Genomic DNA, 26,948 nt, shown 5'->3' on the forward strand with positions numbered 1-26,948 from the left:
TACGAGGGAGTTACTCGGACTGGTTTTATGGGTCGACTAGTTTTCTCTCGAGCAAAGTCGAGCTCCGTATTAAACTAAATGAGATTTAGATGTTTTGCGGAATTGAATCGTACAATAAACCGGGTTGTTGATTCGTAGCACCTGCAACCAAAGCGTGCTTATGATTTGTTCGTTCGTCTTTACGAAGCGACTATAAATATCGTCCAAGAACGGATTCTCAGATGAAATTGTTTTGCGATCGTAAACACTGTTTCATTAATGAGCAAACTTTGATTTCGAGACAAAATGAGAAAAAAAAGTCAAAAATGTGTGGATCTCAGCTAATGAAATAACTACACCATTTTTATAAACATAGCCGAAGCAAAATCTAAATCAGTGACGAAATATTTGTCTTATTGGAAAATTTCTGCCTTTTTAAAACCACTGGTAGCATTTTATAGTGTGGCACTTTTTTCACATGCTTTGCACACAAGTCCCGCAACGACAAACTGTGCTATTCTTCTTCCGGCATGGTTTTTTTGGAAGGTGTGCACACTTCGTTCAAACGCCACTTTAAATGATCAGAGTGGTTGCAACTTGTGACTGCTGTGTGCAGGAATGCTTAAGATGATCGCATGTTCTTCGAGTGCTTAATTTCAGGCTTCCAAGTTTTGAAGAGTGGAATGATTGTCCCCAGTATCAATAATGCGAATTTGTCTGCAGTGGGTTTCGTTTTCTCACTGAAAATGTTTAACCATTTGTTAAATATGTCATTTGTTTTCCAACCGGAATGCGCACAGCATGCTTGAGAGACGTTACAAGTTCTATCCAAGAGAGGTTCATTGACTGACTTCCTTTTTTCAAGTATAAAGCAAGGGAGAATAGGGCGTCCTGAAGCACTGCAAGCGCATATTACAGTGGTCAGTTGCCCCTTTTTTGCTGTAGAAAAGACCCTTACTTGCCTTTTGCGTTTCACATCCGTATTATGGATATCATTCGGTCTTGACAAGAACTGTTATTGGGAAAATACAATCCATAAGTTATCACAGACGCGATCAAATTGAGTGTGATTAAATACGGAGCACCGAGATAGTGATGCAGGTTCCGGTGTTCTATATGCTAATTGGGGATGCCGATCCATAAAACCATCAATCATCTCTTTCAACTTTTTCACGTTTGACAGGATGCGAAATTTCTGTAAGCGTTCTCTTGTTAGCCCCCGTTCAATAGCTACCTCACAAATTTCGAATTCGAGTTCTTTGGAGAAAACAGGTTGAAACCTTCCCAGTTTTTTAGACGAGTCACCTTTTTTGATATATCGTTCTAATGTATCCATCGGAATCCTATTTTCCTTGTGGAGGAAGTAACTGATGTAGCTTTAACTTCATCCATCGCTTTTTGTATTACATCTTAATTCTAAGATCCTCGATTGCATTTTTCACCAGCATCTAGAAAAGAACAAGCTCATTTAAAGTAAAAAAAAAATGCCCCAAAATTAAATTTTCCATCTGGCCTATTTGACAATCACCGATAAAATTTTGAAAATTACTGAAAAACTTCCGTTTTTATTTTGAGTTTTTTCTCAATTTATTCACTGAATACCTAGTAATTATTCACTTTAAAAATAAAATGATGTTATATTTAAACTTTAGCAAATTCTAACACTTTCAAAGTCAGATTATTTTGTAACAGCACTTGTGTAAACAAACAAATTGCACATAAGTTTTGCCAGATCACCAGAAGCAGAGACCGAGCGAGAAAAGTTGCCCGACTATTGTCTCTAGCGCCATGTAACACTCTTTCTCCCCTCCAGTTATAATTATAAGAAATAAAAATTAGGTAAAATTGGAAATTCTATTATTATGTTTGTTTATTCTTCTTATTAATCCCTACCTTCATTTTATTATTGTATTTGTTTCTAATTATGTTCTGTTATTTTTATAATATTATTTTCAATACTCTTTTACTTTTTTAAAATTACTAATATACATGAAACCGTTTTCTGCTTTTTTTTTCTATCATGGACCATGTTAAGGCTTATAGTACTTATAAAAGAAACCTTTGAAACGCAGCATTTTGATGAGGTGATCTATTTTCATTATCCATTAGTTGGTTTCTTTAACTTCACTCGAGCCCCCAGATTGATTCCAATTTGTGTGCACTCCAACTTCTGTTCCAACATATTTAGAAAACGTAATTGTGTATCATTGTGTATATTGCGACACTGCACACGAGACGTAAAATTTAACGCACAAATGTTAAATAAATAATCCTAGAATAGAGCATTGTGGCGATTTTGTCCGACAGCTTGTGCCTTTTTATTGTTTTTAATTGCTGTTTTTGTTATGGGACGCGTCTGCTTATTATTTCGATTATTATGGAAGATTATTCTCTGATCTGGAAAGAGTTTTTCAATACATGAGTTTCAATGAGCAAGACGGTCTTCCAGGGAGCTGAGTATTCTTCCATTCTCTTCCCGAAGTTTCTTGATGCGTCTGTTTTTGTAACTACCACACATTTAACAAAATAAATAAGAACTAAAAGTTCAGATTTTCACGAAATTATATATTATGACATGACAATTGTTTCGACACACGGTGTTGTCGAAACAATTGTCATGTCATAATATATAATTTCCTGAAAATCTGAACTTTTAGTTCTTATTTATTTTGATAAATGGATTTTCATCAAGTAGTTCAATTTATACCACACATTTCCTTGATTTTCATGTGCATCATATTTCTGCTATCATATTTTCAATCTAGTTCCTTTCTAAACACAACACTTTTTCCATATCCGTTGTGTTTTTTATTTTTCTTTTTTTCTTTCAATTTCTTTGTGCCTTACCCTGTAAGCTATTGTGCATAAGTGCCAATATTTCATTCTTCTTTGGTCGATTGGCCAATTTTATCTGCTCCTGACTTTCTTTTATTGCGTATAAGTATATAGCGTATAGCTGTAACTTTTTAAGATTATCATTAAGTTCTTTGGCTTGTTTATCTTCGACTAATTTACCTTCAAGAAGTTTCCTTGCTTTTTAAAGTTTTTGTTACTCGTATATTGATTTTGTCAATTACCGGGTTATGATTGGAATTGATATCACCACCAGTTCATTTTATTTATAAATATGAAATCTATGTGATTTCTAATTACATCTTGTTTGTGGTCTTTTTGGGAGGCCCAAGTCTTCTTGGTGGAAGTTGAAAGAAGGCGTTTGTTACTATTAGTCTATTTTGCTCACAAAACTGATTCAGTCCTCCCCTGTTGTTTCTTTGGCTCAGTCCAATATTTCCCCCACAGTGGCCCTGTTTTGAATCCTCCTATAATGATACAAGCATCGTGTGTCTTGATAAATTTTAGTACTACAAGCTTCTTTGTTAGCATCAGTGACGTATACAGGCTTTAAAATTATGTATATTGGGGATTGTGGATATTGTGGACTATAATAATAAGAGCCACTCCCTTTCTGTGATGAGGTTCATTATTACCAGGAGTAGTAGAAAATTCTATCCTTTTGTGTTATATTACGTGTTCCTGGCCACATTCATTCATTAACTCCCAGTAATCTGTTCATTTCTATGCAAAGGCGGGGAACAAAATTGTAAGAAATCTTTTTTTTTCCTCATTAAAAATTAAACTGTGTTTAATACTTATCTCATTATCATTCAGTATTTTGGTTTAATGTTTGCAACTAAATGTTCAAAAAGTGACGTCATGCGTCGTCATGGCATCGGCCATGGCAGATAAAACATCGATTTCGTACAAACCGAAACTGAAAGCATCTATAAATTAGCGCATGTGACGGACTGCTAAACGTCGTTAACTGTCCAAGCCTTCTGCGACTGTTATTCACGGTGGCCACACACGAGAGTCTTGGGGCACACCTACAACAAACGACAGAGGAAGAGGTCCATTCTGCGAGCCTACGCGCTGTTTCCGCAGCTTTATGGGTGTATATATGCGCGGATTGTTAACCGAGACTATATGGAATTATAACTTCGTATATATTCATTGATTTTTTAAGTAAATACAGGATGAGCTTCGAAAGTCGCCCACGTCGGAACCGTTCGTGTTATTAAGTGTTCCGCGGCGGTCTACTATGCCATGTCTTCGCTTCGTGCCTTTTCACATTTGCCGTTACGTCGAAGGGTTTACAATTCGTTGTGCAACGTGTCCTAAATTAGTTAATCATGTACAGGATTTTTAAAACCTCAATGGTCTTTGATAGGATGCAACGGCCTTTGATCCACCCTCAACTCAATCCTTTTATTGCGCCAAGTTAAGATGTTTTTCATATTAATAGTATGATAATAATAAAAGATTCTAAGAGCACTTTAGTGCCTTTATTGCCACATTTATTAAACGTTTCTTTAACAACTGCCACATTTCCAGATCAGTTTAAATGCGCAAAATTCATCATAACTATTCGCTTGTCTCAATTTACACCATCATTTTTTGAAAAGTATTTTAAAAATCTAACACAATACGTTAGTCTAAACGGGAACGATTCATCTACTTTAAATCTAAAACATGGACTCCCTCAAGGATCTGTCCTATGGCCACTTTCCTTCATTATTTACATAAACAATTTCTCCTCGTGCATTAGTCCCATCAAATGTTCTCTTTTCGCTGACGATACGACAATAATCTACAGGGGCTGATTGACCTATGGGGTTGAGCTGAAGGCTCGATCTTGATTTTCGTGTAACAATTTATTTTTTAATAAACATAAAACACAAAAACTTTTAATTTCAATTATTGCATCTCTTAAGAGTGTTCGCGTCACTCTCCTTGATGTCAGCTGGGACGATAAGCTTAATTGGAGTGTTCATATTGATGTTTTATATAACAAATTAGCTTCTATGCTTTTCGTACTTAGAAGGTTGAAAAACACACTAAGATATATTATGCAGCTACACTGTGGGAAAATTCTAATGCAATTACACTATAGGAAAATTCTAAATAAGGGATTTTAGACTCTAAAAAAAGGCAATTTGAATTCCATTAAACCTCAATTATCGAGAATCATATCGACCTTATTTTTCTCGTCTCGTAACGCCAGTACCTTCAATATATTGTAGCCTTAATGAAATCCGTAAAAATAAGACAAACTATATTTTACACTCAGACATTCATAACTTTTCTACAAAAAATTTTCATCTTCTGCCGGTACTTCGTTATCGTTAAAATAAAACTAAAAGTAACTCTTTAATTCTAGCCTTTTATACTGCTCTTCCGACAAATATTGAAGCTTTGATTAAAAAAACTTTTCAGAACAAAGCATTATTATTATTATAAAAAAAATAAATAAACTAAACACCGCTCTACAAAAAAATTTACGTTTTTTTGCCCTAAAGTTCATTTTATAATTTTTCTGGTACTTATGCACAAAAACGAAGAGAATGTACCTTTGTTGATACAAAATTTGCGTTTGTGATAGTTATAATAATAATAGTATCGCGAAACGGGGCTACTTTGGCACGTGTTTACGTCATTTTTCAATACAACGTCGTTATTTATTAACCTAACGTTGTGAGATACATTAGTTAATAACAAATCTGGTCTGCCGAATCGTTTGCCGCATTCCACTTCTGTTATTCCACCTAGCCTGAAAACTTAAGGCCCAAGAAATGCAGGAGACCAGACGTGACAATTATGAAATAGTATCATACGCAATATAATCTTTACTCTTTCATATTCATACATTGCATTACATCACATTACACACCTGTTTACATAACTACAATTAAATAGCGGACACTGTTTTTCAAAAAGATATAGAAAAAGTGGCTTATTAGTTTTTGATGAAATTATTACATTTAAATTTATTCAATAAATTTATTAAAAAATTTGGTTATCATATTAGAAAAACAGAAAAGTCGTACCTAATATTACTACAAAATTTATTTGTTTCATATAAGTAAGGAGAAACTGTATTTACCAAAATCTTAGAAAATAATCAGAGTGCATATTTCTTCGATTTTACATGTTTAGCCACTCTCAAATTTTCTTACACCGAATATCAGCGTCAAACAGCAGATTTGTAATTTCTGAATTCGAAAAATATCAATGTGATTCAAACATGGATGAAAAATACCATCACAGAAATTTGGTTGGGATAACACTAATGAATCAATGCTTTCGTTTTTCGACTTAAATTTTCCTTGCTTTGGTAAATAATCCTCAAATTCAAGTAAGCATTTTAAAACCGTAATTCACAGTCCTAAATTTTTTACACTATCATTATGCTGAATTACTTTGTCATTCATAAAAATCGAATCTTTAAATATAAGTAGAAAGAAACTTTTGTTTTTCTTACGTTCAAACAACGGAAAATGTTTTTTTTTGTAAAAAAAAAATGTCTTCTTCCTGAAAAACGTTTACTTAAGGCACTTTATACTGGTCATTTTAAAAATACAACCTTTTAATTAGCTTACAGTGTTAAAATTAAAGAAGAAACTTGTAATCTACATTTTACATACATATAAAAAAAAATGTATACGTCAAAAACAATAGCAGAAAAATTCTTCGGAACTAAAGGTTAAACATACCCAAAAATAAGAAAACATTTCTTCACCTAAAAACTAAATAAACTTTTGGCATTAACTGAAAAAAATTAAACTTAAATTTATACTTATTTAATTTTAAAGGGTTCTTCATCCCTGTTATCGGTATTTAGTTTCTCCGGATCATCATCTGAGTCTTCGCAAACAGGGCGCACATAAAATGGATCAGTGCTTTCTGAATTACAAAGTTCGAAAATCTAATAACTTGTCACATTTTCAATTTATCTCGCTCCTACTTCTCGAACTTGCTTTTGTTATAATAATAGGAGGACGCATTTTAGGTTTCTTGGCTTTGCCTGTGACCTTTTTTGATGGCATTTCTGATATCCCTGTCGGCAAAACAAGGCAATTTTTCATCGCTGTTTTATTGGATTGTCTGGGGTTGAGATCTTACTTCGTTTTGGATTTTCTCACTGTTTTTATGGTCTTCTAGTTCAGTTTCTTCCAAATTTTCAGGCAATGCTCTACGGATTGGGATTTCATCGACATTCATTGGATACAGTCAGGTGGTTCTAAATAATGATTTTAGATTTGTTTCTGATGCTTTGTTCCACAGAAGTGAAAATAAGGATGGGAAAGTCCCAGAATATCTGCTCTCGTTTCACCAGTTTTCCAATATTTCGAACCACTTCCTCTTAACGGGTGCAAATACAGCCACATCTAGGGGGCTGCATCAAATGAGTGGCGTTGGCTGGAAAAGAGCACATATAAATATTAGCGCACCTCTTATGACCTGTGGTGAAAAATGGCTAGCCAACTAGGCCAACTACAACAGCTCGTGTTTCTGGTTGCTTGGTAGCTATTAGGTAGGGTAAAATGAATTTAAAAAATCATTGTTCAAAGAAGAAGGGCTTTTTCGAAAAAGGGCCGTACAGTGTGTCCGAGGCTAAAAATAAGCGGATTTTCGTACCGAGCTTGACGTAGCGCGTGTAGAGTGGTGCGGTTTCGTAAACACTATAGTTTAGTAAGTTTCCAACGTTCCTCCTATCCATTCAAGTTTGACATTCCAAAGCGAGGTAGGCTCTTAAAACTCTATACGATGCCGTACGATGCCGGCGGGGGGTCAAAAAATCACGAAAATTGGGAAACTGATACCCGTTACGGGTTAAAGGGGATGGAAAACCGCCCCTGTTGGGACAAAAATCTACTTGGTTTTTCGAAAAAATAAGTCATTTTCGAGATATGACAATTTTAAAATCGAAAAAAAAAAACGAAGAAGGGGCGTACCTCGGAAACAACTGACGCCGTTTCCTTTAGGAATTGATTAGTGAAAGTCCAAATCCTTCCCCCCCGCCCCGCCAATTAAAATTTTTCCTTCTAATTTGATAACTTTTTTTTTAATGCAAAAAAATCGGGGTGAGAAGTGACCTCTTCTGGGTGAAAACTTTGTCCCTTTTTTAATTGGATGAACCGATTTCGAAATATGACGATTTCAAAATTTAAAAAAAAAGTTCAAAAAATGGCTATATCTCAGCAACGGTACGTCGGAGATGATAAGAAAAAGTAAGCGAATTTTCGTATCGAGTTTGATATAACGTGTGTGAAATGGTACGATTTTGCACGTACGATTAATTGAATTAATAAATTAATTAATTTTTAATTGATTTATTATACTTAGACTTTCAAATTTACGCGTTCGTTTTAATTCGTCCTTTATCGAACAATGTAAAGAGATTGGTTATTGATATATCGCATTTTCGGAAATTATATGTGCCTTAAACGTGACAACGTTGGATAATTTTATACGCGAAAGTATAACGTAATTGGAATGATTTACGATGCAAGTGCATGGCTTTCTGAGATATACTCTATTTCTGAAAACGATAATTTAATTTCATCGTCTTATACTTTTCGATGATAGATTAATAAATATTTATCATTTTAATGAATGATATGTGTCTCTATTTGAATAAGAAAAAATATTATAACTTTATAATTTTCGTAGTTTTTGGATTTTTTTAAATTAATTTTGAATTGTTTATTACGTCTTCATTTATAATTTTCTCATTTTGAAATTTACACGTCTATTTTAATTCTTCTTTTATCGAACAGTGTAAAAAGATCGATTGTCCATTTATATATGTCGAAATTTTGAAAGTTTCTTTAAAAAATGAAAAAATAAGTTTTGAATGGACTGTTTATTTCAGAACTCATATAAAAGCTCCATTGAAACAGTAATTGCGAAATCAGGTAGGTAAAAGTTCGGTTATATTTTCCGAACGTTTGGTTTTTCTTAAACATGGAATTTTATCCAGGTGATCTATACGCCTACCTATGAGGTCATAGGTCAACTGCTTAATTCAGTCTGTCGTCGCTTTAACTTATTTCCTTGGCTTTATTAAGAACATATACTTCACTGTAACGTAAGTCAATATTTTAGTAATAAGACAATTTCCTTCGACGAAGACAACTAGCCGCGCCTTGTCGGTTAACACCGCACATTATCCAAATATTGATAAGTATTTCACCTCAATTTACGTGGAACAATTTACACGCCTTATTTCTACAGTACTTTCTTAGAACTATGGTTTTTGCGTTCAAAGATAAGTAAAAATATTGCGAATCGCAATTGCCTGCTTCATTATTTTGTCATATACGAAGTTCGATGCATAATATAGTATTTTTCAATTGGTTATTTATTAATATGTGTGTTTTGGAGTAGAGGGATGAGCCAAACTTTAGTAAAATTTAAACCAACAAGATGTTTGTTAAAATAATACAAGGTGTCAGATTTTTCGTCTAATAAGTTCGTCTAAGGTCTAATAATATACAATGAAGTGTAGTTAAAAAATTACGTTGGTGTTGACCGCAACTTAAATTTAAAAATCTAAAATTAAATTCCTTTAGGCACACTAATAAAATACGGTTTAAAATTTAAAAATACCTAACCTAACAGTTACATTGCCTTAATATCAACCATTATTAGTAGGAGAATAACCCTTAAAGATACTTAATACAATCAATATAGGGACCTCATAATTCCGGTACTTTCCAAATAAGTTATTTTGACTGTGATATTTTTTCCATTATATTCTTTTAGCTGGCATTTTACAACAATCTCAGCGTTATAATTTTCACGTTATTTACTGCCTGTATATTAAATACTAGATTTACGGGAAATTCTAAGAAAAAGTGAATGGGTATTGGTTTCTTCTCAATAAAATATAGCTACTAAATATATTCAATATAGGGTCCTCAAAATAACTATAAAATCTTTTACAGAGAAGGCCTAACAAAATACACAATACAGGGTGTCAGAATTTTTCGTAAGGCCTAACAATATACAATGAACTGTAGTTACAAAATTGCGTTTTTATCTGGTTCACGTGGCACAACTATTTTAGAGAGATCAGAACCTCTAATGACCACAACGCGATTTTGGGTTGTCATTGCTGCAAAACAAAGAGAAGAGGCACAGTGTTATACAGTTATACAATATATGTATCAACTTGTACTCTTGTTTTTGAAAAATACCCTATTTTTCAGCAAAACTTCAACAACTACATTCCTTTAGATACTCTAATAAAATTCGGCTTAAAATTTAAAAATACTCTAGATTCAACAATATTAGCATTGAGAACCTAACAGTTATATTGCCTTAATATCAACCATTAATAGTAGAAAATAATTTCCCTTACAGCTACTACATTCAATATCAAAATAAATAAGAACTAAAAGTGCAGATTTTCACGAAATTATATATTATGACATGACAATTGTTTCGACAACACCGTGTCTTTATCACATTCAATATGGCTGATACTGTACTTTTCAAAATAAGATGCTTTGGCTGTGATATTATTTCCACGAATATTTAAAAACAATATATGGTCAACCAGCGCCTATGCTCACGCATGGGGCAGTGGCATGGTGGCCGGGGACCAAAAGAGCGGGAGCAAGGCTAGTTCTTGACAGACTGCAGAAATTGGCTTGCCTCTGCATAACGGGCGCCATGAGAACGGCGCCCACGAGGGCCCTGGAGGCTCTGGTGGGGCTGCCCTCTCTGGCGGATCGGGTGCAGATGGAGGCGGCCAGGACAGCTGTGAGGCTGGCGAGCTGCGGGCTCTGGAGGGAGGGAACCTTCAATCGGGGTCCGTACGACATTTTAGAGGGCTGTCGCGGGGATCGCGGGGTCATGGGCATGCCGAGTGACGTCATGATCCACGAGATGACCTTCTTTGATCAATTGAGCTTTCTCTTTCCATCAAGGGAAGATTGGAGAGAGGGCAGAGTCGGCTCCTGGGATGGACTTGTCTGGTATACGGACGGGTCCAGAATGGGAGATCTGGCCAGAGCTGGAGCGTACTGCGAGACAACGGGATCAAGCTTGTCGGTCCCTCTGGGTCAGTACTGCACTGTATTTCAGGCGGAAATTTTCGCTTTATTGATGGCGGCCAGAGAGGTGCTTCGGCTCAACTACGGAAGCAGGAGAGTCTTCTTTTGCTCGGATAGTAGGGCTGCACTTATGGCGCTGAAGTCAGTGCGTACGCGCTCCTTGTTGATAAAGGAGTGCAAAGGAGTACTGAGGAGGGTGGCTGAGGAGAGAAAGGTCACGTTGGTCTGGGTCCCGGGTCACACCGGTATCCGGGGCAATGAGGCAGCGGACGCCTTAGCCAGAGAGGGCTCCTCGCATAGGCATATAGGGCCAGAGCCCCGCTTGGGGATCGCCCCGTGTGTGAGGCGGGGAGCTCTCGAAGCCAGGGCGAAAGACCGGGCCGCGGGGGGCTGGAGAATTGCTCCGGGAATGAGGCAGGCGAGGCTTATGATGGATGGTCCCGCCCTTCCTCGGACCAGGGAGCTGCTTAGACTGACCAGAAGGGAGTGTAGAGCACTAACAGGGGCCTACACAGGACATTGCAGGCTTAGGAGGCATCTTTGCTTGCTAGGCATTGGAGACGACCCGGAGTGTAGGTGGTGCATGGAAGGGGAGGAGACCCCGTATCATTTGCTCACAGAGCTTTGACATGAGCAAGATTGGGAGTCTTCGGAACGACCCTGATCGATCCGGACTCAGTGCACGGTATTGGGCTAAAGGAGTTGCTGACCTTCTACAGGAGAGGCGGCATTCTGGACTCCCTCTAGAGCGGCCTGGGGGCACAACGGGCCAATCTGGTGGCCTAAGTGCTTGGACACCCGCGAGGGCGCCCCCCTTTAATACCAATACCAATACCAATACCAATGGTCAACCAGCACTGTAGAAAAATTACAAAGGCATTATAATTTTAACGCTATTTCCGGTCTCTATATTATTTAGTAACTTTACAGAAAATGCAACAAATATAATCCTTGAAGTTTTTTAATTATTTCCGGTGCAGATGATTTTTGCTTAAAAATTAATTTTCAAGTTCAAAATGGCTATAAAATGTTTTACAGAAAAACTTTCAGAATGGATACCAGGACGTAGTGTACTGGAAAAACCAACCTCCTAGCAAGAAGGGGAACGGAGGCACCACCCACAGGTCCACAGCCGATGTTGGCTACGTCACGCCAATCGGCAAGAAATCAAAGCCTGGATAACAGAATATTACCCTAGTAGCATCGAGCAGATCCGAGTCTGGAACTTGTCTTAAAAATGTATACCGTAGGCCGTTTTCAGAAACTATGGGGGATGGAGCCAAAAGTTAAATACAAAAGTTAGTAGGGATATTACAATTACACATATATATATATATATATATATATATATATATATATATATATATATATATATATATATATATATATATATATATATATATATATATATATATATATATATATATATATATATATATATATATATATATATATATATATATATATATATATATATATATATATATATATATATATATATATATATATATATTTAATGTTGTATATACATGGTGTTTCACTTTTCGTGGGCGAGTATAAACTTTCTTATTTTAAAAGGAGCACCTGGTATACTTCATTTTTTAATTCTAGACATATGTTGTGTATAATGTCCCATACCTAAGTCTAACCGTTTTTGACATTTTTAATTTTTTATGCGAAAACTGGTGTTTGCAAGACGTAAAATATCTGCTAATTTCTTCATTCTGAAGAATTTATTGTTTTCCTGGAGTAAATATTGTTGTAGACAAAGTACTCGAATAACGGATTGCATACATATTAATACAGGGAAAAAATAACTTTTTTTTTAAATGGAAACTACCTATTTTCATAATCTAGTCATACTTAGCATTAAAAATTAAAGCAATTTTATAAAAGGTTGTATGTGCCTAATGTTTTTACTTTTTGAAGTAAATAATATGCTCTTGCCATATAAGTGCAGTTAGTGTAAGTTTTCTATGACACTGCCTCCTTGGACGCGTATTTTGTTGTTGATTACTGTCATAATTCAAATATTTTTGGACATATTATTGATTGATTTATTTATCGTTTAGAAAAAAAAAGATTGGTATGTACAAAGTTAGATATCGAACAGGATTTACCAACACTTCGGAATATGTGGAACCAAGAAAGAAAATGTAGACGTCGTCGTATTTTGAATGATGAAGAGCAACTTCATATTTTGTTGCATTTTGCAGATACCCTTGAGGATTCAACCCGAATTATAGTTTCTGAGAGAAACGGCACACCCTATACATTGGACGCTGCAGCTAAAAACACAGTATGTACAATACTATTATTAATCTCATAAATTCAAATTTGTGACCCAAATATCGTCTGGGAAAATAGAAACTGATTGGAAACAAATGGGCCTATTGTTCCATTAAATTAGTTGCGTAAATTCCACAGAAAATGCGAGATTTATTTCAAACTGCGATGATATGCCATTTTAGTATCCGAAATTACAATTTAAGCGCTTTGCTTCGAACGCCATAACATTTCACAAATCGATCCACACTGCAAATCGACGTATCTGTCGTACTTTATAGTAATTGCGTAACCCATCCTTGTTTCGCATTAAATCTAATTTATCGGACAAGAATAAAGACTTTATATTAATCAGAAAAGTTAATGACAACATCGGCAATAAGTCCGACAGAGCTTAACCCGCACGTAATTGCATTCTCCGTTTTATAAAGAAAGTCATTGCCGAGCAGCGTGTAACAAATTAAACTGCTGCAGCAAAAGATCGAAAATAATGAAAATTGCTTCACACCGCTCGTACCCTACCTATTTGTTAACCTTTGGTGTCATAAATGTCGATTGGGGATGGCGCAAAATACAAATTCCTTCGGTGCGTCGCACGCTGGTCGAAATTTTAGAAAAGCAACTCCTGCGGTGTTGAATTTTCTTGGAACCCTTTCGTTTTTCTCCTTTTGGTCCGTTTACTAATCTCACTGAACTCTACTGCCTTACTATATACAGGGTGTTTTCTAATTCAAAATCTGTACTTAAGGGGGAGATTTGTGGGAACATTTTAAAAAGAAAACTTCATATCAACATATATGTCCTAAACGTCTTAACTTTTGAAATACAGGGTGGTAAATTTTTCAAAAATAAAATATTGCTTTTCAGTATCTGTAATACCACTTTACGCCACTGATTTCCTTTAAAATAAAAATTATTTGTACAATCTCCAATCATTTCTAAAGAAATTGAATTTCTTGATTTTTTTCAATCCGACTTAGGGTTTTAGCTGAAAAAAATAAAAACCTCTTTTCCATATGTTAATAACAATATCGTTAATATGACAGCATGCAGAGAAATTAGTTTTAATTTTTCAGTGAAAACGTGCGATGGACTAAAAAAAATTACGAGATCATATCTGCTCATAAATAAATACAAATGTCATATATTTTTTGAAGGAAATCAATGGCGTACCACTGACTGTCTATGAACAAATAATAATAACAATAAAGTATCTATCCAAAACAAAACAACTAGTGCGCTACAGAAAAAAAATATATTAAAAGACTGTTCTTTTTACTATTATAATTTTAATGAAATAACATAACATCCGAACAACAAGATAAATAATAAAATATTGTTATTTAAATTTATTTTATTTATTTAAGTTTGCGTACTTTATATTCCTACTTCGATTTTTTGAAGTGTAAGAAAGTAAGTAAAAAGTAAAAAATAATAATGATAATCCTCTGCATGTTCTCATATTAACGATATTGTTATCATCATGCAGAAGAAGAATGATTTTTATTTCAAGATAAATCAGTGGTGTACCATGTCAAAATAGATTAATAAACTTCCGTACCTCGTCACTGGTGCATTTTAAAATAAATGCGGTACTCTAAAATATCTAAATTGGTATTAAAGTTATTACGTTCAGGACATATGTTCATATAAAGTTTTCTTGTTAAAATGGACCCAAAAATCGCCCCCTGAATTATCGACATTCACCCTCTCTATATTTAATTTTACAACAGTTTTAAGTCACTTTTTTTTCTAAACACCTCTCCTTAATTATAGTTGATTGTCTTGATATCCTGTTAGCTTGGGTTAATTAGTGTTAATTCGTGTGAGTTCAGATATTTTTAATTTCAAATTATGAAATTTTACATGATTACTTTGATTGGTAAAACTTTAAAGTATTTTAACGTTATACGTTAAAGTTAAAGTTAAATAAGACCGATCTGAAACAAAGAAAAACCAATAAAAATTGTATTGTATTGAATGATTAGAAGAGTTGTTTTCTTTGCAAATAAAAAATATATTTTTATATTCTTTTTCATTAAAATTTAATTCAAAAATCACACTAATCTCTTGAACTATTTTGTGAAAAATTGAAAAATATATAACTTTAGAAGAATGATTTCTTTGCCTTATTTTTTGACTGAAATGTTTATACTTTTTACAAAACTTCTGGATTAGTCCTGCGTCGGTTTTTGGTCTGAAGAAGCCAACAGGATGATTGGCGAAACGTCAGCAAGTTCGACTCAGCAAAAACCGGCGCAGGAGGAACCCAGAAGTTTTGTAAAAAATATTACAGTAGCCTGTGCCTTTGAAAAATTGACTAAAATGCTTCGTTACCGGTCTGAGTGTTGCAGTTCTATTTTTTTTTAAACTTTATGCATAATTGCTGTAATTTTTGAAGTATTTATACATATCAACATATCACGGCTTTCAGAATCTGCATCGTAATATCTTCTAAAACATTGTGCCCCATTTTTTCCCTGAATTTTTTACTCTGCGCTGCTGGAAGATTTTAAGATACCAAATTCCCCTAGTTCATTGACAATATATTCCGGAATATCATATGTTCGTTTGTTGAACTCCGACTGGAATCCTGCAGATGTTTCGCCACCATTTCACTTGGCATCTTCAATGCTCGCGCTCCGTGTTCGAAGTGTTATTAGACTTATTAGTCTTTAATATTAGTTTTGTGTATAACAGTGTATTAATATTAAATTTTTGTTTGAACACTTCAATACGCTAATAACGGAATATTAACCTTATTTATGTCAAAGACAAATTTGTTTACACAAAACGTCACCATGGCCGACCAAAACCTGTTACCCAGATGAAATGTGATTACTTTACTTACTAAAATAGATATACCATAGTTTCGTGCCCTTAGATAGCAAATTCATTGCTAATTTACGTACCAATATAAAATATGCGGTGTTTCATTTAAAATTCCCACGTAACATTGATTTTTATATCTTGCCAATTGGGCCTTATCTTATGAACGCGATAAATTATTTCTCATATTATATTATGATAAAGCAATGTAATAGGGAACCGCAACCAAAAATTGAAATGTTTAGCTATGCGGATTGCGAAAAAAATTATTTTACATCGGCTTGTTTGTTGGCAAATTTCTGAGAAAGTATTTTTTATCTCCGAAAATGTTCAAGATAGTTATGGTACATGTTACATAAAGATGTTCCAGAATGTTTCTCATAATCTAAACATGTTCCATTATCTGGCAACACCGCATAGCCAAAAATATTTTATATAGGTAGCTCATATTCGCTTACATAACTTACCAACATTTCAGGTTTTTACTGTAAGTCACTCTCCACAAACGTCTAATAGGACACTCGCCTTGAATAACTCTGCATAAGTGATTTTTTTCTCATAAATTTTTTTAACACTCTGAATCTCAAAAAAAAAAACGGTTTATAAAGACGTTTTTCTTAAAATAAGCCAAGAAATCACCCCCTGTCATTTGTATATCATATTCAGGAATACCAAGCAATTTAACCATAATTAAATATAAAAAATAGAGCAACCGAGCAACCTCAAGCAAGACTTTCTTCTTGATCTCTTTTGCTAGAAGGGTTAATGTACATTTGACTGTATAATTGAGGTCCGAAATGTGGTGAAATTACTAACAAGAATGTAATTTTATTATGAACCTTTAATTATGATTTCATTACATACCTTAAGTATTTTATTCATAATTAATTAAAAATGTTTAATTGACTTTTGAAACCGCCAGAAAAACTTATCAAAATGTTGAAATGTTGAAATTGTTGAAAATAATAATGCATAAATAAAAATTTGATGGGACGCCGTTATCTAGCAACGATATGCCAACTGTTTTTTTCTAATCCAACTAGTGTGCTGGAATGTTAAAAATAATTTCGTCATTAATTGGATTAAAATTACAAAAAAGAAAATATCATTCATAGAAAGCTTTTTCAGAAATTCGACCAGTTTAGAGACAATACGAGCGAAGAACATCAATTAACCAACAATATGGGGCTGTCATGACGACATTTATGTTCGCGGTCGAACAAAAGCCGACTGGACGACTCGACCAGAAAATATCAGCGATGTCAAGCCGCAACGCTTGAATTCTAATGATGCGTGAAATGTTGACAATCTGCACCATACAGCGCAGAAATCTGATTCCGAAATGATAAAGTCGAGTAGGAATACCAGGCCATTTTGTTCACAAAATATATTATAAAATGATCAAAAATAGTATTAAATTAAATTAAATAGATTTAGTATTCTACAAGTTAACAGAAATAAGAAATTTTAAGAGCCTTGATAGGCAATTCTGATGAAAGGAATTTTTGCTGAAGGCGCCATTTTAAATGTTAATTTATTTAATAGTGGTAACGAAAAATTATTTTTTTTAATAATCCCGTATTAAACGCAACAGTGAAATTGTTGGTGGAATTTGAAAAACTTTCTTATTTTTAGGCTGATTTTCATAAATTTTTTAGAAATATGTTAGGCAAAATTTTATAAATGTGGGAATTTCAGTTATTATACAGGGCTAATGTTCTCAATTTTAAAACACCATGTGCAATAATTACGTTACAGTTTTTTTTTAATTCATTATTCATTAAGGACCATTCAATTCCTACAGTTTTTTTTTGGTTCATGTCTTTATATTTTTTATTTTTAAAGGCAAAAAAAGCATGTCACTACTTTAAGAGAAATTATTTATTTTTTAATAAACCAATTAAACATCGGAAATTAAAACAGGGGTCATCTATCGTAGCGGGAGCCGTTTCACGCTCTTCGACTCGCTTACATAGCATGCTTATGAGGTTGAGATCAGGTGAACATGCTGGCCAGTTCATTTGGTTGGAGCAGCGCATTATCTTTCCTGAGAATGAAGTCATTACAGGCAATTACACTGAATGGTATAACGTGATTGGCTAATACCTCATTTATACAGCTTTTTTCTCCCAACCGATTCATTAAAAGTTCATGGAGATGTAATTTAGAAACGTATTTCAAATTTTGTGAAGGAAAAATATTCAGCCGAACAAATACGATGCTTTCAAAACACCTAATTTCGATTATAGTTCGGAGTAGGTACAGGTTCACAATTGTCTATCGACTTTGTTTTTCGCAGACCACCAAGTTTATATTGCAGGCTGACAAGAGGATGATGATGATTATATGAAAGTTGAGGAAGAAGAAACTGAACTACACTAAGCCAAATTAAAAAGTAAAAGAATACAAGTATTTAGGAAGTATTATATCGGAAGAAGGAAACTTCAAGAAAGACGCACATAGCACAGTTCAACAAATCAAGAATATAATGGGTCTGTTAAACCCTGTCCTGTGGTCATGAGTTTCTGAGAAGGGCGTGTCGAGTGTCAAGGATAGAGCAGCAGACGAAAAACAAGACGGGTGTATACCAGCAACACCAACATTGAATCAAGACAGTTCGTACGGTATGCCCGCCCAAACCAGAAGGAAAGGAAGACGAACTACAGCTAAGTTCCTCCATCCTCATCGACAAATAGTTCTAAAAATTAGTTTTAATTTACTAACTTCATTGCCTTCACCACTACACCCCTGAAACAATCTCACTTAATCTTTAAAAGAGCCAACAGGATGATTAGCCAAACGTCAACGATTTGGATCTATCAACATCGGCTACGTCAAATACCATCACTGCCCTCTGCAAGTTGGATCAGCTAACAGGTTTTCCAAATGCCTCCTCGATGGCTTTGGAGAAAGTTGCTCTTCGTCCTCCCAAATCATCCTTGGAACTGCACGTTGCAAAAATCACTTTAAAGTCTCCAGACCTTTTATTTTATGCCGTAACCATAACCAGATGATGATCTCCAATTACCCTACGCCTTTCTTATTTTATTATTTATTTATTTTCTCAATTTTTATTTGCATTTATGTAGTTTTACCAATTACGTAGTTTAAATAGTAACAAAATTTAACCAGTTTTGTATGATTTACTTAACCAAAATTACTGTAACTGTCACGTTGCAGAATTTAAAAAATAATAATATCAGTAGTGTTATCAGTCGCCATTTGAATATGAATTAAGCCAATGAGTTCAAAATCTGCTGAATTAGGCATAAAAAGTTCTTAATAAATACAATGTCACATGACTCAATATTCCTGTAAAAAAAATAAAACGAAGCTCTATCAAGCCGTCCTTTCTACTTATGGAAATGTCGTTTCTAGCAAAAAAAAATAGAGAATTGTCTCATATAATACTATCTCCATTTTCATCACCATACACCAAACAGTTGAAAACTATTAAAGCATTAAAACATAATAGTTATGGTATGGTTAGGTTATAAGTGTTCCCGAATGAGAATTTGTTGACAAACTTATTGTTTAACTAAGCTCTGTTTTACACTAAACTAATACAAGGTTTTAGTGCATTTTTAGATTTATCCAACAAAAAATAATTAGCGAAATTGGACCGTATACAAAGCTTTTATAAGTGAGACACACTGTATAAAACAATAACCATCTTCCACAAAGAATTCATCCATCCAGGAAAAGTCGTTAATTATTTTCGAGTCTGTAAACGACATTTTTGACATTTCACGTGAATTTGTTTAAATTACGTATTCATCATTGGTAACTTTGTTATGAGTAGAAATACAAAGTCGGTAAAATTAGCAAACTTAGCAATTTTCTCCACTGATTGCGATGAATTCGTGGTTTAGGAAAAAGTGGGAAAAATATACTCTTTCTAAATGGAACACCCTGTATATTTTTTACTCTAATGTTCGTAAATCTCCAAAGGTCATATGCCATATTAGCCTAAAATTAAAAATAACAGAATTATCAACCCATTTCATTTTTAGACTACATGGTTGCGACAAAGGTTGCGAAATAAAACTCCATTTTCCTTTTATTGTTTTATTTGAGCCCAAAACACAATAATAATAACACCAAGAAATAATAAAATTTCCCAGGCACATATCAATTTTTGACAACCCGTTTCAAAATGCACCATACATAACCGCGCTTCATTTCTACTTGTCGGGCTATTTAAAGTACGAAATTTATAAGCGAGGGTACCAACACGTTGACGTTTTAAAGGCTGTAGTAAAAAAAAACAAACCAGATCAATGGTAGAACAATGGTAAAGGTAATTCGCTAAATAGAAAAACTGCTCGAAAATGTAAGTACAAGGTGTTGTTTTTGGGCACCTGTTAAAATCATTAATAAATTAATTAAGTTTCTTAGTGTTTTTTCTTATTTCCATGTTTGTTACGCTCAAGTAAAATAATAAAATGAGTTTTATTTCGCAATCACTCATAGCCATCTAGTTTAAAAGAGAAATGTGATAATATTGTGTAATTTTGTTCTGTTGGTCATTTACGAACAATATGATCAGTTCAAGTTCATTCGTTTTTTGATTTCACAGTGGAAAAAATGCCAGTAGTTTGCTAATTTTACCGACTTTGTATCCCTACTCATGATTATCGCTTAATTTAGATCAGCCTGTATAACTAGAATTTTCCAAAAAAAAGGTAGAAGAAACTATGCAACTTTCCTATTTAACTTTTTTGTTTATCGTTCGTAATTTCTGAGTTAGGCAACCTTATGTACAAAACCCTAACTAACAAAACCTTAAGTTAATAATACATAACAGGATTGAGGACAATTTGTAATTAGAAAACCCACAACGTTTATTTCCGCGTGGGCTGCGCGAAAGACCACCGATTCATTTGCCAAACAACGAGACAAGAATGTGCATAATTGAGTTCGAAGACTCGTCGTCGTCGTCGTCGTCCGACGACGACTCGTTGGTGCAGGTCCGTAAGATTTATTAATGTTGGTAACATCAAAAGAGTACGGTGAAATATTTCCCATCAGCAACAACATTCAGCTGTTACTCGATCAAGAATGTTTTATTCTCAGCCAATGAGGGACCGAGGCGTGCTTTTATCAAGCACAACCTACCGGGAGATATTGTTATGCTATTATTATTTAGAAAAGTAAAAAACATTTGACCGTCGACGACGAGGAGCGAGACGGAGCGATACCAAAATTGCATTCCTCGTGATCGATGGTGTGTGACAAAAGTACTGTAATAAACAAATTTTTTTAGCCGAACCGAAGATTCATTATGGCGGGTTGACAATGGTTTTTTGTTAATTTTACGGTTGAAGTTGCGCGCCGTCGAAGAGGAGTCTGATGTTGGCCTGGGAAAAATCCGGAACGTAGGATTATTAATGTTATCGCGGGCGACATGCACAAAAGTTTTTTTTTTTTTAATTTGTCTTAAGTACATTCTTTCAACGACTTTTCTTTGTACCTCGACGATCCCGGTCGCATATGAATTGGACTTAATTTTTATTTTTTTATAACATGTACTATAAACAAATAGTAAATAATATTAGTAGGTTATTTTAATTCCAGTAATAAGAAAAAACAAAAAAAAAATTGGATTAGTAATTCGGGGTGTTTTTCATTTCGGGATATTTAAATGCCATTTAAAATAAATATATCAGGTACGGCAATATTTTTTGAAAAATTGTGTGCGAATCAAGATTCTTCAGACCTACGGAGAATTCAGGTAGTGCAAAATTCATATCTAAGACTCATTTGTGGTATCAGGCGAAGAAAACATATTTGTCATGAATTACGGAGAAGAATAATCCATGCAGTGTGTACACTCAGAAAAATAATGCTTTTTAAATTGACAAAAAATCACCTTGTCATAAATCAACTCTTTTCTACAATTTAACTAATCGAAGCAAAACATTTTAAGGACGGTTGGAAATAGTTTGATATTGATTTGTTTATAAATTATGCTCCTGCTCTGTCGTGCACTTGTGTTGTTAGGTATTGACCGCCGTTTGCATTTTCAGTCTATCCAAGTTTTTGTAATCGTTTTCTTGTTAATTTTTCAAGGAAACTTCCACAGGCTACTGTAATACTTTTTACAAAACTTCTTGATTCCTCCTGTATCGGTTTTTGCTGAGTCGAAATTGCTGACGTTTCGCCAATCATCCTGTTGGCTTCTCCAGTTTCAGTCAAGCTCTGAAGAAGCCAACAGAATGATTGGCGAAACGTTAGCAATTTCGACTCAGCAAAAACCGACGCAGGACGTTTTCTTGTTGGTTTTAAAATACTATTAACCGGGTCACCTGATCATGGGCAGAATTATAATTGTAACTTGTTTTTACTGGTCTAATGGCAAATAACATTTAATGTAATGAAATATTATTTTCTTAGGAAAACCTAGATTTTTCAAAAAGCACCCTAGTGGGAACAAAAACTTTTTAAAACGGATACTTTTTGATTCCAAAATTTTCAAAATCAAAAAAACCACATAAGTAAATACATTTTTAGAAAAGCAAAATATTACAAAGGTGAAATATCGTTGATTATTGGTTAACACTACTTAGCATCAAATTATCTTAGTGGTTTTTGTTAGAGTTATTTTCAATAAGAAAAAATTAGTTTAGCGACTGGCCTCGTATTCGGGTTGCAACGAAAGTCAATTCATCAATTTAAATTAACATTAAGTAATATATAACTATTTCATTCGTCTGAGTTCACAAATAAAGGAGCTCGCTCTCAGAATCTTAACATTATATTTGGCATTAGGCTCAAGGATTACGAACAGAATAAATGAAAAAAGGGAGTTAGTTAAGAAAGGGAATGTTTTTCTTCTGCTTATGCGCCTTCTTGTTATTTCTTCTTGCTCTTCTCTCATACATATTATAACTAAACAGAGTTTCTAAATAACAATTTTAAATAAATTGTCTCAACATTTACGAAACAAAATTATTAAATTTTAATTCTAACTGAAAAAAAAAATATCAGCCTTCTTGGAAATACATAACCTGATTACATCGGATTACAGCTAGATAGTTTTCCAAAAAAAACAAACAAATAAAATTTACGCTGTAATTCCGCACATAAATTAATTACATAACAATTAAACGCAATACGGTTCAGTACAGTATAAGAACAAAAAACAAATCAACCAGAGCCAGAATCAATCAGATAATCCATCATTTTCAAATGATTTGAAAGTATTGTTTAACAATCAGTACGGTTTCTGTATTATAGTCATGAATATAGAGAAATGTATAAAGGGATTAGGCAGGTCCTTACCCTCAGAATATACGCTGTTTATTTAGATTTGGTATTAGATATAAGCTATACAAAATAAACGAAAAAAGGGAATAGACAGTTAAGAACAAATTACATTTTGTTCTTATTATTCTTCTTCTGCTTCTTCATCTTACTCTTTTTCATACAATAATTCAATAATATAACTAAATGGTGTTGACACAGATAAATGTTTTTCAAAAAAATAATAATCATAATACAGTAAGATAAACAATAAAATATAAATATGTTAATCACGAACAAAACGTGAAAAATATGAAATTAACATTCAAAAATTACGATCAATGACTCGGTACAGTATAAACACAAGTATCATAATACAATCACAACAAAATTTCATAAAGTAATTAACCCTATCGGAAATGTATAGAGGCATTCATTTACTTTTAATCATAAGGCATTTAATCTGATCATCACAGGTGTGTACAAATTATGTTTGGAAGGCTGCCATCGATATGAACAAATAAAACACGGGTGTAATATTTTTTATTTTATAAGTTTTCTAAGTAATTGACGTGTGAATTTCATTTTAGTAGCAGATAATTGTTAAAATTGTACTATAATTAAATTCCGTTAATCAAATTGTATACATATCCATAACATATTGTGCTTATGGCAACATTGTAATAAATTGCATATATTTAATGGCTCGTACGACAGGGTTTTTCATATGAAATGTATGCGAATGCTCTTGTCTCTTCATTATTGTTAGTCATCCCATTAAAATCAGAAATTATGTACAGTGTGTCCCATTTTTATTTTGATCAACCAAGAATTTAATTACCCAGACTATATATATTATATTCGTTTAAAACAAAATAAATTATAATGCGGGTTTCATTCATTCAACACTAAATCCTACTAATATTCAAAAGATAAATTGAATTTTACGCATCCAAAAAAAACATGAATAAGATTTTATATAGGTGTATAATGTTTCTTGGAAAAATTTTAAAGTCATTTTCAGCTCAAATATTCTTATTTGTTTAATTAGATTAGTTAGTTTGGTTAAAATTAATTTATTTTATTAAGAAAAGATTTTCCTTGTTTATATTTCCTTCCAGATATTTTTTTTTGTTTTTTTAAGCAAAATTTGATAATCTTAACTTCCTGAGGGATACCGTAGCAATTTTGATAGTAGTGGGGGCCCGTTACTTTTTTAAATATGTATGTGATTCGTTAAATATTAACATTTCTAAAATATACAGAATTAATATCAATGTAAAATGAAATTTCAACGGATGGTTAAAGCGAAATACGTTTTACGTTTACGCCAGGAAGAGGTGTCTGGAGGTAACTCTGTTGGCGCCTAACCCTGCAATAAAATATTGTAAACATCAAACAGTTCTACCTAAACTATGGTTTTTCCATTATCGATTGCGCTTCCGGTGTCAATATTGAATGACAATAATGTTAAGAAAAAGAGGCGTCAAATATTACGACCTTGCAGTCGGTTTTTGTAATCTTTTTTTTTTCGTTTCCCTTCACTTGCTTATAGGTATCAGAATAATGTAAAAAAAAAGTAAAACGAATGGAAATTTGGAAGGATATTCTGAATTTATGCCAAATGCAGTCGAGATGGCTCTCAGCTAATCGAGTTTTGTTTCTAAGACTCCTACTTTATTTTTTTCTTTTAAATGCTTATAAGTATATTGTCTGTTTTGTACAAAACGTGCATTTTTTTCAATAATTGAGAATTTATCGCATTTTATTCCCAAATAAAGACCGTGTCAGAGCCTTTCCGATACAACACTGTAAACCACGTTAAAAAAAGTGGGTGAAAATTATTTTTATCTTGTAGTTCGTGAAACAACTGATTCGTATTGGAGGACAACTGAAAAAACTAACAATTTAAGTGTAACCAGATTTGTTCAAGAAATATTAGCCAAGTGTGGCTCAAAATTGTTGGGACAGAAAAATTCATACTCCTTGTATCGGATGTTACAAAATTTAAAACTATTTTATTCCATCGAAAATCTAAATTCTAATTGTAATAACTCTTTGTTATAGCCAACAGTGAAATAAAATTTAATATTCATAACAACAAATTATCCTTTTTACATAATTTTGGATACTTGAGTTTTTTTATCATAGTTTACTTTTGTTGTAGTTTAGCAAGGGAATTAGTTTTCGATAGTTGTAAAAATGATGAGTGGGGTTTTAACACCCTTATAAGACGATTAAAAAAGATATGGGTTATACTTATACCTAAGGGTATTTATTGTTTTGTTCTGTTCTCATGCTGGGATTGGTAATAACACATTTTGTACGGCGAAATTCGTTATTTACTTTAGCATACGACTTTTCTTTATTTTTAAGGGTATCACTCCAAAGTGTGGTTTGTTGAATATGTCACTTGACCCTTTCATATGTTGTCACTAACTCAGCTGCAGTTATACTTAATCCAGTTTGCGGCTAAGAAGTAAGTTTATAGTCAGTATCTGGAATGAATACCGTAAAAACTATTTAAAAGGATCAGAATAAAGTAAACAGGAATTTTTAAGGTGTAGTAACGTTCTATTTTTATTTTTATAAATTATATTTTGGTACATAGATAGATCTCATAGTGCTTCAAGTACGTGCTTACTGTATTGGAATTCGTCATTGCAATAATAGTCTTACTACTTCAGGTTGCAAAATGTTCGCCAGGGGGCGCAGCCGCCACATTTGAAGTCAATTTTTTTTCCGTTTTTTTCGGAATCTCTTTTGTAAAAAACTTTTTGCCCTATCTATCATCAGTTATTTCAAAATTAACGGATATTGTTGGTCGAGAAAAGCTTGTCTTAGACTATCAACTTTCTTCTTGAAATTATTGATTATAGTTGGCACTATAGAGCATTTTTCTACATAATTATCAATTATTTGTATTTCCCATAAAAAAAATATGTAACCATATTACTTGTTTTTTTTATAACAAGAGACAGTCAGGGCTTAACATGCCAGCGAAAACCGTATCTCTTTCTTACACTAAAATATGACATGTAGTATATTATGCAACAAGTATAGTAAACGGAATTTTAGTCATGAGTTTCTTTGGCACAAGCGGAGCGCAGCGAATGACTTAAAAAATATACCATACATTTTTGCAAAACAGCACGAATACATTCACTGACATGATCGTCAGAATTGACAAACTTCAAAATTCAAGCCGTGCACTAAAATCTCCGAAAACATCCGATTGCTCCTAAACCCGTGGGGTAAAATCCCGGAAATGTCCGAAGTGACTCGGATCCGTGGGACAAGAAACTAACATGGTTAAGTGACGATTTCCTTACCCTAGATCGGTGTATAATTGATGCATTTTAGTAACGAGGTTATTTGTGCAAGAGCTGAACGCAGCGGAGCGAGTGTTTAATAAACGAGTGATAAAAGGATGTTACAGCCATGCATCCATTAAGTACTATAATACACACGTGACAATTGAAATAGCAATAATAATTCACATCCATTTAACTCACACAACCTGGGTCCATTTAAGTAACAGAGTAAACCAATTTTCTAGATACTTTAAAGATAATGGTTAAACTAACAGTTGATGAAATAATAAAAATGGTCCTTATTGTTGTCGATAATTATAAAACGCATCGTAAGGCTGGCGAAATTTTTATTACGATACACTGAAATAAATACTTAACAACATTACCGTCGGCA

The sequence above is a fragment of the Cylas formicarius genome, unplaced genomic scaffold, assembly GCF_029955315.1.
Source record: "Cylas formicarius isolate icCylForm1 unplaced genomic scaffold, icCylForm1.1 PGA_scaffold_3__17_contigs__length_32017465, whole genome shotgun sequence".
NCBI classification, from domain to species: Eukaryota; Metazoa; Arthropoda; class Insecta; order Coleoptera; family Brentidae; genus Cylas; species Cylas formicarius.